Source organism: Procambarus clarkii, chromosome 79, assembly GCF_040958095.1.
Source record: "Procambarus clarkii isolate CNS0578487 chromosome 79, FALCON_Pclarkii_2.0, whole genome shotgun sequence".
NCBI lineage: Eukaryota > Metazoa > Arthropoda > Malacostraca > Decapoda > Cambaridae > Procambarus > Procambarus clarkii.
In genome coordinates this window covers 4,933,085-4,952,711 of record NC_091228.1, presented here as the reverse complement: position 1 = coordinate 4,952,711, position 19,627 = coordinate 4,933,085, and the positions used below count along the sequence as shown (strand labels likewise).

The window sequence follows — 19,627 nt, the reverse complement described above, 5'->3', positions numbered from 1 at the left end:
AAGGTAGAAAAGGAGACTAATTAGAACGCGTGGTACAAGCACAAGGAGACACAGGTGTCAACTGAGTACCCTAATGAACCACAGAGTCATTAGAAAGAACTGCTTTTGTGTCAGAGAAGTGAACAAGTGGAATACACAAGAACTAAGTGGTATATCTTGAGGTTATCTTGAGATGATTTCGGGGCTTTCAGTGTCCCCGCGGCCCGGTCCTCGACCAGGCCTCCACCCCCAGGAAGCAGCCCGTGACAGCTGACTAACACCCAGGTACCTATTTTACTGCTAGGTAACAGGGGTATAGGGTGAAAGAAACTCTGCCCATTGTTTCTCGCCGGCGCCTGGGATCGAACCCATTACCACAGGATCACAAGTCCAGCGTGCTGTCCGCTCGGCCGACCGGCTCCCGAGAAGACTCCCGGTAAAGGAAGACTTCAAACAATTTCAATATAGATATGAGAGAGCCCAATAGCAAAGGAACCAGTACACCAGTATCAACAACCCTGTTACTGAACCAGTATTTACCCAAGTCTTTCCTAAATCTAAACTTATCCAATTTATCTAAGCATCTGAGGAGCTCTGGGGTGTGAGGCCTGTGCTAGAACACGCCCCAAATGCCAAGATCAAGTTTCTTTGGGATACAGAGAGGCGAAACCAAAGAGCTAAAGCCCCCCCCCCCCCCCACACACAATGAGATACGAAAAATATTGTGAAAATACACACAGAAACCAAACCATGTTTGCCATTACACGCGAGAACAGCTAAAGAAAAGTCCTCCATAGTAAGAGCTTCTCCAGACACTGAAACACAGAGGATGGAGGAGTCTTAGAGCTCTTAGAAGGAGAGAAGAAGTGTTTAAGTCCAGGAAGAACTCCCATTAGCAGAGAAAGCTCCTTGTTTTACCTTGACAGGACGACTTTACAAGATCGTCCTGGAAGGAATAAACCTCATGTTCACTTCACAATATTAATAAAAATTGTCAGAGAGAGAGAGAGAGAGAGAGAGAGAGAGAGAGACAGAGAGAGAGAGAGAGAGAGAGAGAGAGAGAGAGAGAGAGAGAGAGAGAGAGAGAGAGAGAGAGAGAGAGAGAGAGAGAGAGAGAGAGAGAGAGAGAGAGAGAGAGAGAGAGAGAGAGAGAGAGAGAGAGAGAGAGAGAGAGAGAGAGAGAGAGAGAGAGAGAGAGAGAGAGAGAGACAGAGAGAGAGAGACAGAGAGAGAGAGACAGAGAGAGAGAGACAGAGAGAGAGAGACAGAGAGAGAGAGACAGAGAGAAACAGAGAGAGAGAAACAGAGAGAGAGAAACAGAGACAGACTTTGTCTCAGTTCCTTCAGAGGTCCGGAGGTATATATATATATATATATATATATATATATATATATATATATATATATATATATATATATATATATATATATATATACTCTAGGAAGAGAAGGGAACTATCAAGGAGAAAGTGCCAAGCCATTGCGACTATATATATATATATATATATATATATATATATATATATATATATATATATATATATATATATATATATATATATATATATATATATATATATATATATTGGTGTATACTGGCAGCAGGTTTTCTTTCAAACATGTTTCATTGAATATGACCGCATATTCTGTATTTATTATTTTCTGGTTTAGGGCTTCTATCCCTCTAACTATTTTCTTAGCATCAGGGCTTAATTTCAATTAAGCCCTGATGCTAAGAAAATAGTTAGAGGGATAGAAGCCCTAAACCAGAAAATAATAAATACAGAATATGCGGTCATATTCAATGAAACATATATATATATATATATATATATATATATATATATATATATATATATATATATATATATATATATATATATATATATATATATATATATATATATATATATATATATGTGTGTGTGTGTGTGTGTGTGTGTGTGTCAGACAGCTGCGTCACACAGCCGTAGCTAGTAGTGACAGAGACTGTGTCGACGCCCTTGTCAGTCAAATCCCTGACGACAGCAGTGACTGTGAAACACAATTAGTAACTGGAAAATTAAATCGGCTCACCAGGATAAATATTGAAACTGACAACGAACAAATTCAAGTCGACCTCCATAATGAAAATACAATTGTCTGTCAATAATAATTGTACTCGACATTCGCTCAAGGGAGCCGGTCGGCCGAGCGGACAGCACGCTGGACTTGTGATCCTGTGGTCCTGGGTTCGATCCCAGGCACCGGGGAGAAACAATGGGCAGAGTTTCTTTCACCCTATGCCCCCTGTTACCTAGCAGTAAAATAGGTACCTGGGTGTTAGTCAGCTGTCACGGGCTGCTTCCTGGGGGTGGAGGCCTGGTCGAGGACCGGGCCGCGGGGACACTAAAAAGCCCGAAATCATCTCAAGATAACCTCAAGATAACGGACCATCGCGAGTTCCACAGTGATCAAGAGACTGATAACATCACTATTCATCTCTCACGAGACCAGAAACCAGGAGCCAGATTCACGAAGCTGTTACGAACCTGGGGGCAGATTCACGAAGCAGTTGCGCAAGCACTTACGAACCTGGGGCCAGATTCACGGAGCAGTTACGCAAGGACTAACGAACCTGGGGCCAGATTCACGAAGCAGTTACGCAAGGACTTACGAACCTGGGGCCAGATTCACGAAGCAGTTACGCAAGTACTTACGAACATGTACATCTTCCCTCAATCTTTGGCGGCTTTGTTTACAATTATTAAACAGTTAATGAGCTCGGAAGCACCAGGAGGCTGTTTATAACAATAACAACAGTTGATTGGCAAGTTTTCATGCTTGTAAACTGTTTAATAAATGTAACCAAAGCCGTCAATGATTGAGGAAAGATGTACACGTACGTAAGTGCTTGCGTAACTGCTTCGTGAATCTGGCCCCAGGTCCGTAAGTGCTTGCGTAAATACTTCGTGAATCTGGTCCCAGGTTCGTAAGTGCTTGCGTAAATACTTCGTGAATCTGGCCCCAGGTTCGTAAGTGCTTGCGTAAATACTTCGTGAATCTGGTCCCAGGTTCGTAGGTGCTTGCGTAAATACTTCGTGAATCTGGCCCCAGGTTCGTAAGTGCTTGCGTAAATACTTCGTGAATCTGGTCCCAGGTTCGTAAGTGCTTGCGTAAATACTTCGTGAATCTGGCCCCAGGTTGGTGCAGCTATTTATGTCGTATAGTCACTTATTAACACATTGTATAAGTGGGACAAGGACCACAATGGGACCACCAGTCCCAGGGAGGAACAACACCACTATAATGGCTGCTGTTGACACAAGAACCATTTGGTGTCTCAATTGGAACATTCGTAGCATCAACAAAAGACTGAATGACCTAATTGCACATGTTACCAGTAACAACATAAGATATAATTGCTATACAGGAGCCCTACACCTCCAACATGATAAACAAAACCCCGTCAAAGATCAGAGGGTATGCATCTTATACTAAAAGTAACGCCACAGGCTTATTAACGTACGTCAGAAGTGATTTACTGCACATTCTTGTGAGCACATCACACAATGTACACACACAGTACCATCACTTTCATGTACAGACTGCAGTTGGTCACTTCTCATTCCTCAAAGTATATGCCACAAGCCAGAAACTCAATGTAGCATCGTTCCCGGATCTAGTTAGCTAGTTAGCTGCTTAGCTAAATGAATTGTGGGGTTCAGTCCCTGAGCCCATTATGTGCCTCTGTAACCCTTTCCACTACCGCCTACGGGATGGGTATGGGGTGCATAATAAATGAACTAAACTAAAAAAAACTCCCGGATCTAGACAATCATGGGACAATATACATGGGAGATTTTAATGCTAGACATATTACGCTGGGAGACATTACTAACAGCGATAATGGATGCAAATTTATCTAATATGTTTATGATAACGGATTAACTGTGATTAATTACGGATACCCAAACTCATTTATTGGGAGGCAGACCTAGGTTTTGTAATGGGTAGAAACTTTGTGGAATATGCAATGTTCGTTGGCAAATCACTTGGGGCCAGATTCACGAAGCAGCTACGCAAGCACTTACGAACCTGGGGCCAGATTCACGAAGCAGTTACGCAAGCACCTACGAACGTGAACATCTTTCCTCAATCTATGACGGCTTCAGTTACATTTATTAAACAGTTTACAAGCATGAAAACTTGCCAATCAACTGTTGTTATTGTTATAAACAGCCTCCTGGTGCTTCGGAGCTCATTAACTGTTTAATAATTGTAAACAAAGCCGCCAAAGATTGAGAAAAGATGGACAGGTTCGTAAGTGCTTGCGTAACTGCTTCGTGAATCTGGCCCCAGGTTCGTAAGTGCTTGCGTGAATCTGGCCCTTGGTTAGTGATCACTATGCAATTTCTACTTCCTATGAGGTACAGTGTGATGTGTTTAATAGACATCAGAGACGGAATCACACACAGAGATCACACTAACGTGATGCATCAAATGAACAAATCCACAAGGGCCGTGACGAGGATTCGAACCTGCGTCCGGGAGCATCCCAGACACAGCGAAGGGAATAAAATAATCCACCTAAATGAACGTGTAAAATAACACTTATTAATTATTTTTACCCACTGTTCCTGACACCTGAAAAAAATGATCAATTATTATCATGATTCAGAAAATCCACTGGAGCCGTGATAAGGATTCGAACCTGCGTCCGGGAGCATCCCAGACGCTGCCTTAATCGACTGAGCTACGATAGGGTAAAGATATTCATACGGAAAATGAATTTTATACATGGTTTGCATAACCACTTTTAGCGACCTAGTTACCTTGCGATGATTTCGGGGCTCAACGTCCTCGCGGCCCGGTCCTCGACCAGGATGTAAATAGTGATGTAACTAGCATTGACTTATTTGTCTTCTTACATTTACCACCCCATTTTTGGAGGACGGGCTGCATTAAATAGTTGATACAGTTACAAGCTGTTATGAAACATGGGTGTGTTGGGGAACGAGTCTATAAGCCTAGCAGAGGTGAACACCACCTACCACCACCCAAATGGGTTCTTGAACCCTGTATTTGTTGAAGAACATGAACAGGTAAAACAGCTTGGAGATCTTCTTGAGGTTATCTTGAGATGATTTCGGGGCTTTAGTGTCCCCGCGGCCCGGTCCTCGACCAGGCCTCCACCCCCAGGAAGCAGCCCGTGACAGCTGACTAACTCCCAGGTACCTATTTTACTGCTAGGTAACAGGGGCATAGGAGATAGAAGATCTCACTTCTCGTAGAAGTGCGATTCATACAAATGAACCAAATCACAGGATGATTCATATACATTTCTTGCCGCAAATAGAGATGAGAGACGCAAGAACAATGTAATTGGAAATAAACATTGGGAAGAGAAGAAATCCACAAGAGCCGTGACGAGGATTCGAACTTACGTCCGAGATCATCCGAGTACCATTTGTTCATTTCAAGCATCACGCTATTGTGATTTCTGTTCGTAATTGGGAACAGTTTCTACAAAGTATAAACAGAGCAAAAAGTCACTTATTGAAGGCTGAGAAAAGATTAAAAAAAAACTAGAATTAGCCCAACCAAACCACTGCACCACAGCCCACTAGAACAAGTATTGTCGTTGTTCAATGAGCGCTTAAATCAAGTTTTAACTCAATCTCAATTAACATACAGCACAAACTTGATGACACACGCCCTAACAGACAACGAACCATCAATCTTGCCTGTACAGCTATCGACGTGTCAGGCCTTAATGATGTAACTGAATGGGAATTAAATCATGCATTAGAGATGGACAAATCAACTGCTCCTGGAGAGGACGGTATTACATACAGCTTACTGAGATTAGTCTCACACGTACCAGGTAATCCACTTTGTGTTATACAGAATTAATTTAAGTGAAGGAGTATTACCTGATGCTTGGACAAAGAGTGTCACTGTTCCCATCCCCAAACCGCACTCAGATAATTATAGACCCATATCTCTAACATCGTGTGTTTGCAAAGTGCTTGAACGTATTGTTCTTAACCGACTCATGTATCGTATACAGGGGCACCTGTCACCTCAACTGTTTGGATTTATGCCTGGGCTCAGTACACAACACTGTTTTGCTGAGTACTTCGCACATATTGAAGCTTCCCCTCAAACAGTCTTCATCGACCTAGCAGCAGCTTTTGATACAGCAAACAGAGAAATCATACTGGAACAGCTTGCCGAGCTGGGAATACAAGGAAAATTACTGAAATGGATAAAGGCCTATTTGTCTAATCGAACAGCATATGTTTTGTTTAATGGTGTTAAAAGCACAGAGAGCAAACACTTTGAACTGGGAACTCCACAAGGAGGGGTCCTCAGCCCCTTGTTGTTGAACGTTCTGATGCATAAACTTATTAAAGATCTTCCAACTAATAATGAAGACACTGTCATTTGTTATGCTGATGATATATGTATACAGGCTGCCTCCGAGCCTAGAATGCAAGTTCTGCTCGACGCTTTTGCTACTAGAGTTGAGGAATGTGGCCTCCTTATCTCTGTACAGAAAACTCGTGCCCTCATTCCATGTGGTATTCCACCACCCAATTATCATATACAGATACCTTGGTGTCCCCATTAACGACCCTGGGTACCTTTCTTCTCTCAAGAGGAGACTTTGGGAGAGATTAAAGCCCTTGCGGGTCCTTGTTGGTGTCAATCATGGGCTTAACGTGAGACTTGCTAGAATGTTTTATGTATCATTTATACGCTCTGTGATTGACTACAATGCTCTACATCTCACACTGTATACTGACAAAGAGCTGAAATCTCTTGAAACCTTGCAAAATGAAGCTATGCGTCTCATCCTTGGGGCTCCAAAGTCCACGAGAATAGTTAATATGAGAGCAGAGTTAAAATTACCGACCATTAGTGAGAGGACACAGTATCAGTGTGAGGACAGAGTATCAGTGAGAGGACACAGTATCAGTGAGAGGACACAGTATCAGTGTGAGGACAGAGTATAAGTGACAGGACAAAGTATAAGTAACAGAAGACACTACATCAATGACAAATGCAGCACAATTCACCATAACAACTGACTAACGCAAACACCATTAACACCCATTAAAAAGTCAATAAACCCATTAAAGCAAGAAATAAACTATTATAAAACTAAAAACGACACTAGTACTTCTTGAAGCACACTAAACAAAAAAGGGGAAAATCCTTTTTCCTTGTACTTTTCAAGTTCGTCAACACATAAGGGTGTCTGGCGCTGCTGGAGGGAAGGTGTGGAGCTCAGGGTAGGGTGTGGAGCTCAGGGTAGGGTGTGGAGCTCAGGGTAGAGGTGTGGAGCTCAGGGTAGGGTGTGGAGCTCAGGGTAGGGTGTGGAGCTCAGGGTAGAGGTGTGGAGCTCAGGGTAGGGTGTGGAGCTCAGGGTAGGGTGTGGAGCTCAGGGTAGGGTGTGGAGCTCAGGGTAGGGTGTGGAGCTCAGGGTAGGGTGTGGAGCTCAGGGTAGGGTGTGGCGCTCAGGGTAGGGTGTGGAGCTCAGGGTAAGGTGTGGAGCTCAGGGTAGGGTGTGGAGCTCAGGGTAGAGTGTGGAGCTCAGGGTAGAGGTGTGGAGCTCAGGGTAGGGTGTGGAGCTCAGGGTAGGGTGTGGAGCTCAGGGTAGGGTGTGGCGCTCAGGGTAGGGTGTGGAGCTCAGGGTAGGGTGTGGAGCTCAGGGTAGGGTGTGGAGCTCAGGGTAGGGTGTGGAGCTCAGGGTAGAGGTGTGGCGCTCAGCGTAGGGTGTGGAGATCAGGGTAGGGTGTGGGGCTCAGGGTAGGGTGTGGAGCTCAGGGTAGAGGTGTGGAGCTCAGGGTAGAGGTGTGGAGCTCAGGGTAGGGTGTGGAGCTCAGGGTAGGGTGTGGAGCTCAGGGTAGGGTGTGGAGCTCAGGGTAGGGTGTGGAGCTCAGGGTAGGGTGTGGAGCTCAGGGTAGGGTGTGGAGCTCAGGGTAGGGTGTGGAGCTCAGGGTAGGGTGTGGAGCTCAGGATAGGGTGTGGAGCTCAGGGTAGGGTGTGGAGCTCAGGGTAGGGTGTGGAGCTCAGGGTAGGGTGTGGAGCTCAGGGTAGGGTGTGGAGCTCAGGGTAGGGTGTGGAGCTCAGGGTAGGGTGTGGAGCTCAGGGTAGAGGTGTGGAGCTCAGGGTAGGGTGTGGAGCTCAGGGTAGGGTGTGGAGCTCAGGGTAGGGTGTGGAGCTCAGGGTAGGGTGTGGAGCTCAGGGTAGGGTGTGGAGCTCAGGGTAGGGTGTGGAGCTCAGGGTAGAGGTGTGGAGCTCAGGATAGGGTGTGGCGCTCAGGGTAGAGGTGTGGAGCTCAGGGTAGGGTGTGGAGCTCAGGGTAGGGTGTGGAGCTCAGGGTAGGGTGTGGAGCTCAGGGTAGGGTGTGGAGCTCAGGGTAGAGGTGTGGAGCTCAGGGTAGGGTGTGGAGCTCAGGGTAGGGTGTGGAGCTCAGGGTAGGGTGTGGAGCTCAGGGTAGGGTGTGGAGCTCAGGGTAGGGTGTGGAGCTCAGGGTAGGGTGTGGCGCTCAGGGTAGAGGTGTGGAGCTCAGGGTAGGGTGTGGAGCTCAGGGTAGGGTGTGGAGCTCAGGGTAGGGTGTGGAGCTCAGGGTAGGGTGTGGAGCTCAGGGTAGAGGTGTGGAGCTCAGGGTAGGGTGTGGAGCTCAGGGTAGAGGTGTGGAGCTCAGGATAGGGTGTGGCGCTCAGGGTAGAGGTGTGGAGCTCAGGGTAGGGTGTGGAGCTCAGGGTAGAGGTGTGGAGCTCAGGATAGGGTGTGGAGCTCAGGGTAGAGGTGTGGAGCTCAGGGTAGGGTGTGGAGCTCAGGGTAGGGTGTGGAGCTCAGGGTAGGGTGTGGAGCTCAGGGTAGGGTGTGGAGCTCAGGGTAGGGTGTGGAGCTCAGGGTAGGGTGTGGAGCTCAGGGTAGGGTGTGGAGCTCAGGGTAGGGTGTGGAGCTCAGGGTAGAGGTGTGGAGCTCAGGGTAGGGTGTGGAGCTCAGGGTAGGGTGTGGAGCTCAGGGTAGAGGTGTGGAGCTCAGGGTAGGGTGTGGAGCTCAGGGTAGGGTGTGGAGCTCAGGGTAGAGGTGTGGAGCTCAGGGTAGAGGTGTGGAGCTCAGGGTAGGGTGTGGCGCACAGGGTAGGGTGTGGAGCTCAGGGTAGGGTGTGGAGCTCAGGGTAGGGTGTGGAGCTCAGGGTAGGGTGTGGAGCTCAGGGTAGGGTGTGGAGCTCAGGGTAGGGTGTGGAGCTCAGGGTAGAGGTGTGGAGCTCAGGGTAGGGTGTGGAGTTCAGGGTAGGGTGTGGAGCTCAGGGTAGGGTGTGGAGCTCAGGGTAGGGTGTGGAGCTCAGGGTAGGGTGTGGAGTTCAGGGTAGGGTGTGGAGCTCAGGGTAGGGTGTGGAGCTCAGGGTAGAGGTGTGGAGCTCAGGGTAGAGGTGTGGAGCTCAGGGTAGGGTGTGGAGCTCAGGGTAGGGTGTGGAGCTCAGGGTAGAGGTGTGGAGCTCAGGGTAGGGTGTGGCGCACAGAGATATGGTATGGCGCGGCGGTGGGTGCTCCCCAGGCACAAGCCAATAGATACTTGCACCATTGTGGATCGCTGACAGCTTGACAAATGAACCTGAAATAAATCAACCATCCCTCTGGCTGCTATTCTAGTCTGGTAGGAGGAGTTCAGAAATACCTTCTGGGCTAGCTATATTCCCTATAGCAATATTCCCTATAGCTATATTCCCTATAGCTATATTCCCTATAACTATATTCCCTATAGCTATATTCCCTATATACATCACATTGTCCATGGAACGCCTGAAAGAACACCCTTTCTCCAATACATCACGGAAGTTTTTATATATATATATATATATATATATATATATATATATATATATATATATATATATATATATATATATATATATATATATATAATTTACGAGAGGCAAAATATTTGCCTCTGGCACGTAATATTTCCATTTGAAAGGTCTTTAGAAACATGGATAGAGAGGGAGGGAGGGAGGGAGGGAGGGAGGGAGTTAGGTGTTAATGGATTGCTATCTTACGTCCAGACTTGATAGGCAATTAACTGGATATGTAAATGATTAATGGCACCGGACGACAAGGTTTATCTGCCAAATGGCGCCGCCACGATAACAAAAGCATGGGAGAAAACAATGAGGAAACAAAAGCAGACAAAACAGCAAACACCCGCAGACTATCTTACCACCTCTGACGTAGACTTTTTTTTACAACTTTACAAACTTTTGTTGTGAATGCAAGCAATTTTCCAGTATAGGATATCAATTGAAATAACATGTTTGGCCTACATAAAAAAGGACTAAAGGAAGAAAGGAAGACAGAGTAGACACACACACAGAGCCGGGGGAGAGCCGGTCGGCCGAGCAGACAGCACGCGGGACTTGTGATCCTGTGGTCCTGGGTACGATCCCAGGCGCCGGCGAGAAACAATGGGCAGAGTTTCTTTCACCCTATGTCCCTGTTACCTAGCAGTAAAATAGGTACCTGGGTGTTAGTCAGCTGTCACGGGCTGCTTCCTGGGGGTGGAGGCCTGGTCGAGGACCGGGCCGCGGGGACACTAAAAGCCCCGAAATCATCTCAAGATAACCTCAAGATAGAGGACAGCAGGCGAAGAAAAGCAGACAGGACCTAAAATATATCAAAATTGGACAGACAGGAAAATGTCTGTGGCTTACTCAAATCAACACCATAACCAAATACTTTGTTCTTGCTTTTCAATATATTCAAAATATATGCAGACAATGAGCTTGTTGCAAACCCTTTTGAGTGTCTCACTGTGTTGCTTTAATTCTTAATACATTTTTTGACCTACATTTCTCAATTAGTATATTAGAATTTGGGGGGCTGGCGGAAATGTGCGCCTTGGGGACATTAGTGAGGATAAGCCTATGTATCTGTACTAATAATGTGTGCATAATCCCTCACATGCACATGGGCAGGTATAAAATTCATCACAAATGCATGTATACATATGCATAGCCATGTTCGATATGCATATATGTAAACTTTATGTACAAGCACACAAAAATGGTTTCAATTATTTACAAAAATGGTTTCAATTATTTACAAAAATGGTTTCAATTATTTACAAAATGGTTTCAATTATTATTTTTTTTAAATATTTAGCTGTGTTGCCGGCAAACAGTGCCAAAAATTGTGGTAAGGGTCTGAGTGTGACCCTGGCACTCTGTTACCTTTGAAATTATAACGACCCCAACCGGCCTATGTCCGTCCTTAACCTCAGACTAGTCACCTACAAATTTTAGTGAGGCTAGCCCAGAGTGTCTGGCCTCCACCTTTAGACTGACCGAAAAACAGGCACACATTCTCTCTTATAGTACAGACTATTAGTAAATTATTAATTCAATTGAATTAATAAAAAACTATAAGGGTAAGAGGACTGCCAAATTGGTCATCAAAAATCTCCCAACACCGAACGAAACATCTTGAGATGTGTCTGGGATGCTCCTGGACGCAGGTTCGAATCCTCGTCACGGCCCTTGTGGATTTGTTCATCTTGAGACGAATGTTGTCTATGCCTTCACATGCCCACTTGGGAACTAGCCGCCCCAATGATCTCAGTGTATGGGCAAGACAACATATCTTTCAAGGTGCCTGGCACTGCGCGAACAGTAAAGCCTCATCAAGGAACATACGGTCTCTACACACAACCTGATCGCCAACAGAGACATCCTGACAAAATGAACACAAGACTGGACATAGACGAAGCACTATACATCAAACACTCCCAGCCATCTATCAACAGCTAACTTACACCCGGTTAGGCTCTGCCATCTTCGAGACCAACTTACAATTCGAGACCTAGAGACCAGCCAGCAAACTGCCCCAAGTCACCGTTGAAACACAGGAGCCTGGTAAGCTGCAGTGAAGCCTATTGGTGCATGCTGAGGAGCCTCACCATGTAATTATAGTTATAGCCACGCTCCTGTGCCAGGCAAGTTACGGGCTCACCATAGCTCGTGCTACTTGCCCCGTTCCTGTGCCAGGTAAGTTACGGGCTCACCATAGCCCGTGCTACTTGCCCCGCTCCTGTGCCAGGTAAGTTACGGGCTCACCATAGCCCGTGCTACTTGCCCCGCTCCTGTGCCAGGTAAGTTACGGGCTCACCATAGCCCGTGCTACTTGCCCCGCTCCTGTGCCAGGTAAGTCCACTACGGGCTCACCATAGCCCGTGCTACTTGCCCCGCTCCTGTGCCAGGTAAGTCCGCTACGGGCTCACCATAGCCCGTGCTACTTGCCCCGCTCCTGTGCCAGGTAAGTCCACTACGGGATCACCATAGCCCGTGCTACTTGCCCCGCACCTGTGCCAGGTAAGTCCACTACGGGCTCACCATAGCCCGTGCTACTTGTCCCGCTCCTGTGCCAGGTAAGTCCACTCCGGGATCACCATAGCCCGTGCTACTTGCCCCGCTCCTGTGCCAGGTAAGTCCACTCCGGGATCACCATAGCCCGTGCTGCTTGCCCCGCTCCTGTGCCAGGTAAGTCCACTACGGGCTCACCATAGCCCGTGCTACTTGCCCCGCTCCTGTGCCAGGTAAGTCCACTCCGGGATCACCATAGCCCGTGCTACTTGCCCCGCACCTGTGCCAGGTAAGTCCACTCCGGGATCACCATAGCCCGTGCTACTTGCCCCGCTCCTGTGCCAGGTAAGTCCACTCCGGGATCACCATAGCCCGTGCTACTTGCCCCGCTCCTGTGCCAGGTAAGTCCACTACGGGCTCACCATAGCCCGTGCTACTTGCCCCGCTCCTGTGCCAGGTAAGTCCGCTACGGGCTCACCATAGCCCGTGCTACTTGCCCCGCTCCTGTGCCAGGTAAGTCCACTACGGGATCACCATAGCCCGTGCTACTTGCCCCGCACCTGTGCCAGGTAAGTCCACTACGGGCTCACCATAGCCCGTGCTACTTGCCCCGCTCCTGTGCCAGGTAAGTCCACTCCGGGCTCACCATAGCCCGTGCTACTTGCCCCGCTCCTGTGCCAGGTAAGTCCACTACGGGCTCACCATAGCCCGTGCTACTTGCCCCGCACCTGTGCCAGGTAAGTCCACTACGGGCTCACCATAGCCCGTGCTACTTGCCCCGCTCCTGTGCCGGGTAAGTCCACTCCGGGATCACCATAGCCCGTGCTACTTGCCCCGCTCCTGTGCCAGGTAAGTCCACTCCGGGATCACCATAGCCCGTGCTACTTGCCCCGCACCTGTGCCAGGTAAGTCCACTACGGGATCACCATAGCCCGTGCTACTTGCCCCGCTCCTGTGCCAGGTAAGTCCACTACGGGATCACCATAGCCCGTGCTACTTGCCCCGCACCTGTGCCAGGTAAGTCCACTACGGGCTCACCATAGCCCGTGCTACTTGCCCCGCTCCTGTGCCAGGTAAGTCCACTACGGGCTCACCATAGCCCGTGCTACTTGCCCCGCTCCTGTGCCAGGTAAGTCCACTCCGGGATCACCATAGCCCGTGCTACTTGCCCCGCACCTGTGCCAGGTAAGTCCACTACGGGCTCACCATAGCCCGTGCTACTTGCCCCGCTCCTGTGCCAGGTAAGTCCACTACGGGATCACCATAGCCCGTGCTACTTGCCCCGCACCTGTGCCAGGTAAGTCCACTACGGGCTCACCATAGCCCGTGCTACTTGCCCCCGCTCCTGTGCCAGGTAAGTCCACTACGGGCTCACCATAGCCCGTGCTACTTGCCCCGCACCTGTGCCAGGTAAGTCCACTACGGGCTCACCATAGCCCGTGCTACTTGCCCCGCTCCTGTGCCAGGTAAGTCCACTACGGGCTCACCATAGCCCGTGCTACTTGCCCCGCTCCTGTGCCAGGTAAGTCCACTACGGGCTCACCATAGCCCGTGCTACTTGCCCCGCTCCTGTGCCAGGTAAGTCCACTCCGGGATCACCATAGCCCGTGCTACTTGCCCCGCTCCTGTGCCAGGTAAGTCCACTCCGGGATCACCATAGCCCGTGCTACTTGCCCCGCTCCTGTGCCAGGTAAGTCCACTACGGGCTCACCATAGCCCGTGCTACTTGCCCCGCTCCTGTGCCAGGTAAGTCCGCTACGGGCTCACCATAGCCCGTGCTACTTGCCCCGCTCCTGTGCCAGGTAAGTCCACTCCGGGATCACCATAGCCCGTGCTACTTGCCCCGCTCCTGTGCCAGGTAAGTCCACTCCGGGATCACCATAGCCCGTGCTACTTGCCCCGCTCCTGTGCCAGGTAAGTCCACTCCGGGATCACCATAGCCCGTGCTACTTGCAACATTTTGTTCCCAGTAGCTGAATCTAACACAACAATAAATTATATATTAACGGGCTATTCATGCCCGTGCCACCTCTTGGGTGGCTTAATCTTTATCAATCAAGTTTAATTAATTTGTATTCTGCTTTTGATGATGTTGACAAGGATCATCGAAATTCATCTCTTATCATCAGGACATAATAATAATATGAACTCTAGAGAGTTCATTTTCCAAAGTAAAGGAACTTTGGATTTCTTCTTAAGTAAAGAAATTTTGAAAACCATTCGTGCCAGCGTTATTGATCTGATTCTCCGTCATATTTCAATAACATATCTACAAGAAAGACTGCTATCAAAATCGATGTATATATTATATATATAAAATATATATAATATTATATATAATATAAGAAAATTGAAGAGGGAAATATCGCAAGGGCTATTCGAGTTCTCACCAGTGACGAGACAATTGCTGCTAGAAACTCTGCCACAGCACGAGCCCTGCAAAGCAAGCACCCACCCAGAGCCCCACGAGTCGACAACATTGTACTGCCACCAGCAGAGACCAATTCAGACCCCATTAACTGTTGGTGTATCTGAGGTCTGCAAAGCAGCTTTTCCACCTGGGTCAGCAGGCGCCTTTATAGGATTAAAACCTCAAGCAAATGTTAAATCCTGCAGTTGGTGATGCTGCACAAGATCTTCTTGTAGAACTCACAAGGTTCGTCAATGCATGCATGCTTGGCTGGTGATATACACTTTTTTTTTTTTTTTGGTACCTCTCTCTGTGCCCTCAACAAGAAGGACGGGGGGGGGGGAGGGGGGAAGGCAACGCAGCAACAACCCCGAGTGATCGTGCATGCCTCACAGCTGTGCAGGCTCCCCATACAGGGGACTTCCTTTTGGCAGTCACTATGTCTGCGACAGGCACACGTCTTGATCCGCAGGAGCTCCGTATTGCAGTCGCTCTCCGCCTTGCTGCCCCTATCCACACTGTTCATAGGTGTATTTGCGGTGAGGCAGATGCTGACGAATATGGATTGCATGACCTGCACTGAGGAAAATCAGGCGGTTGGCAGACACGACACGACGAAGTTGATGACATCATTAAGAGGAGCCTTACCTGTGCCTAGTGTCCAGCAGAGAGAGAGCCTTGCAATCTATTGAACCCTAACTCTGTCAGCTTTGCTGGCCGACCAGATGAAATCACACTGCACCCTGGGAAGAATGGCAGACAATTGACGTGTGATTACACTTGCGTATCCACCCTGGCAGCCACATACATCAACCTCTCTGCCGGCCAAGCAGGAGCCGCAGCGACACAGAGAAAGAAACAAGTCAACCAAGAACAGGCAAATAGATCACCAATACAACTTTGTTCCAATAGAATCTGACACTCTTAGTCCGTGGGGAGAGAGCGCAAGAAGGTTTCTTAAGGATCCTGATTCCAGGCTCATTGAAGTTACAAGAGTCCCTAGAGCGGCAAGTTTTCTCTTCCAGCGCCCCGCTCCTGTGCCAGGTAAGTCCACTACGGGCTCACCATAGCCCGTGCTACTTGCCCCGCTCCTGTGCCAGGTAAGTCCACTACGGGCTCATCATAGCCCGTGCTACTTGCCCCGCTCCTGTGCCAGGTAAGTCCACTACGGGCTCACCATAGCCCGTGCTACTTGCCCCGCTCCTGTGCCAGGTAAGTCCACTACGGGCTCACCATAGCCCGTGCTACTTGCCCCGCTCCTGTGCCAGGTAAGTCCACTACGGGCTCATCATAGCCCGTGCTACTTGCCCCGCTCCTGTGCCAGGTAAGTCCACTACGGGCTCACCATAGCCCGTGCAACTTTGAACTTGTTCTGAGTAGCTGAATCTATAACAACAACATCTTCCAGCGCCTCAGTGTGGCGATCCAGAGGGGGAATGCCCGCTTCATCCTCGGTTCCTGCCCGGCGTCGGAGGAATTCGAAGAAATCTACAGCCTCTAGGAAACAAACTTCCCTTAATTTCCTCTTAACGTCCACTTTTTGTAACCAATCAGATATGTAACTTAACTACGTAACTATGTAACCGTGTATAATAAAGTGTACAACATAAATAATAACAATAATCATACGTATTTAGAGTGAAATGGCAAGTTTTCCTCTGAATGCTGTGTATTCCCTTCTCCGAGGCTATGGGACCCTACAAATGTACCAGAGGTGGTACCCCCTATTATATATATATATATATATATATATATATATATATATATATATATATATATTATTAAATATGACCGAAAAAGTAAGATTAATAATTCTAACACGAATTTTCTCAATCTTTCGTACATTACGCTTCACTGTTGGAGGTAAATCAAAAATCACTTCTCCAAAATTCATTTTTATTTCTAGTAGACTAGAAATAAAAATGAATTTTGGAGAAGTGATTTTTGATTTACCTCCAACAGTGAAGCGTAATGTACGAAAGATTGAGAAAATTCGTGTTAGAATTATTAATCTTACTTTTTCGGTCATATTTAATAATATATGTCTACAGGAAAGACTGCTACCAAAATATACTAATATATATATATATGTACACATTAGCACTAGATATTAAATAAACTTGTGACCAGTTCCATACATGAATTAGATGGATATATTGACACGCGAGAAACCCGGATTTAGTTAGTTATTAGGTACTAGCCAGAGCCCAGGAGCTGGAGCCTGACCAGTGATCACAGACAGGCCAGTGTACACCCCAACTTCAACTTAATGCCTCCGACAATCAGTGAAACAGATTACCGCGTCATTGTCTCCCTAATCTAAACTAGTTTTTGCTGTCCTTTTTACCTCACCGCCAGAATAGGGAGGCAGAGAGGAGCTGTGGGAGGGGAAGAAGTAGATAGAACAGGAGAGGTAGATGGAAGAGGAGAGGTAGATAGAAGAGGAGAGGTAGATGGAAGAGCAGGGTTAAGAAAATACACTATAGATAGAGGCCTTGGAGATGTTATCTTGAAGTTATCTTGAGATGATTTCGGGGCTTTTAGTGTTCCCGCGGCCCAGTCTTCGACCAGGCCTCCACCCCCAGGAAGCAGCCCGTGACAGCTGACTAACACCCAGGTACCTATTTTACTGCTAGGTAACAGGGGCATAGGGTGAAAGAAACTCTGCCCAATGTTTCTCGCCGGCGCCTGGGATCGAACCCAGGACCACAGGATCACAAGTCCAGCGTGCTGTCCGCTCAGCCGACCGGCTCCATGTGGAACAGAACGGAATGAGGAACAGCAAGAAGATCTTAGGAAATGAGGAGGAACAGATATAAACTCGGGGCAAGAAGTAGCTGAGTGGTATACACGTAATTACTGAGGTTTTTGCGTCTCCCAGGACGTCATTCTTTAAGAGCAAGACCGTTCGCCGTTCATCCTGCCGCCTCATCAAAATAAGAAATGAGAATTTATCATTCCTAATTATACATTCATGTGGAGCTCTCTCCTCTGAAGATTTATTTACGACGGGAGCATTACCGTCTTCTGGGATGGTCTTCAAGGGAGAGGGAGAGTAGTGAGGTGGTGGGACGGAAGGGAGAGAGTAGTGGGGTGGTTGGACGGGAGGAATAGTAAGCTGGGACGGTACGTTGATACCTGCTTGATGGGGTTCTGGGAGTTCTTCTACTGCCCAAGCCCGGCCCGAGGCCAGGCTTGACTTGTGAGAGTTTGGTCCACCAGGCTGTTGCTTGGAGCGGCCCGCAGGCCCACATATACCTACTTGGTGGGGTTCTGGGAGTTCTTCTACTGCCCAAGCCCGGCCCGAGGCCAGGCTTGACTTGTGAGAGTTTGGTCCACCAGGCTGTTGCTTGGAGCGGCCCGCAGGCCCACATATACCTGCTTGATGGGGTTCTGGGAATTCTTCTACTCCCCAAGCCCGGCCCGAGGCCAGGCTTGACTTGTGAGAGTTTGGTCCACCAGGCTGTTGCTTGGAGCGGCCCAGCGCAGGCCCACACACCCACCACAGCCCGGCTGGTCCGGCACTCCTTGGAGAAAACAATCTAGTTTCCTCTTGAAGATGTCCACGGTTGTTCCGGCAACTACTCACTTAGCAGAAAGGGGAAGACCATGAATGGGAACCTAACCTAACCTAACCTGAAGCAAACCCGAGACTCTCTGTGGGTTTGGACAAATGATAACATAGTTCGAATCTACACAATGATAGCCGAGAAGACCCTCTATTAATTGCAAACCCGTATTAATTACAAGCGTAGTAATCAAAACAATAGAAAAAAGTTCAACCCAAATGGGAGATGTTGTTGTAGAATGATTAGGTTGTGGGCAGGAATTGGAGTACCAAACGTCCACTGCTTTTTCTTAGTTTTATTATAAATATATATATATATATCTTCTATCTTCTACACGGGCCACGAACTAGCTTGTAGCGTGTGTAAGAGAGCGCGTGTAGACGCTCTGATGCCCGGGCTGTATCTGAGGTCTGTGACTTCTAGAGAATAATGACACAATGACGGGCTGATAGAATGGTTTTCGAGCAGGAAGATCCTGTGTAACAAATCTAAGTTTTTTATGATAGACCCACAGAGATTCTACAGGACAGAGGTGGTTGGGTTGACTGTCTATCTGAACCTAAAAAAAAAGGCTTTTGATACAGACCCACACAAGAGGCTCTTCTGGAAACTGGAACATGCTGGAGGTGTGACAGGGAGACTTGTGACATGGATGAAAAATTCTCTAACTGACAGACAGATGATGGCAGTAATCAGAGACAATGTACAGGCGATGAGTCACAATAACGTGGCTAAAGTATGTTGACCAGACCACACACTAGAAGGTGAAGGGACGACGACGTTTCGGTCCGTCGTGGACCATTCTCAAGTCGATTGAATGGACTTGAGAATGGTCCAGGACGGGCTGAAACGTCGTCGTCCCTTCACCATCTAGTGTGTGGTCTGGTCAACAGAGACAATGTATCTGACAGGAGGAGTGTCACTAGCGGAGTACCACAGGGCTCAGTTCTTGCACCAGTAATGTTCATCGACTACATTAACAATTTACCAGAATTAATTCAGAATTATATGAACATGTTTGCTAATGACGCTAAGCTACTAGGAAAGATAGGAGACCTGGACTATTGTAATGCCCAAATCCACAAGGGCCGTGACGAGGATTCGAACCTACGTCTGAGAGCATCCCAGACGCTGCCTTAATCCACTGAGCTACGACATAGTAAAAAATTCCTGTGTGTATTGTAATGCCCTTCAAATTGATGTAGATAAAATAGGTGCTTGGAGTGCCATGTGGCCAATGGAACTCAATGTGAATAAATGCCATGTTATGGAATGAGGAATCAGAGAGAACAGACCACACACAACTTATAA

General features: G+C 47.9%; 1 protein-coding gene across 1 annotated transcript in view; it reads right to left on the bottom strand.

Annotated features, from left to right (window-relative positions):
• LOC123749233 (uncharacterized) overlaps positions 1-19,627 on the bottom strand; it is a 51,071-nt gene that overhangs the window by 1,282 nt on the left and 30,162 nt on the right. The window lies entirely within an intron of this gene.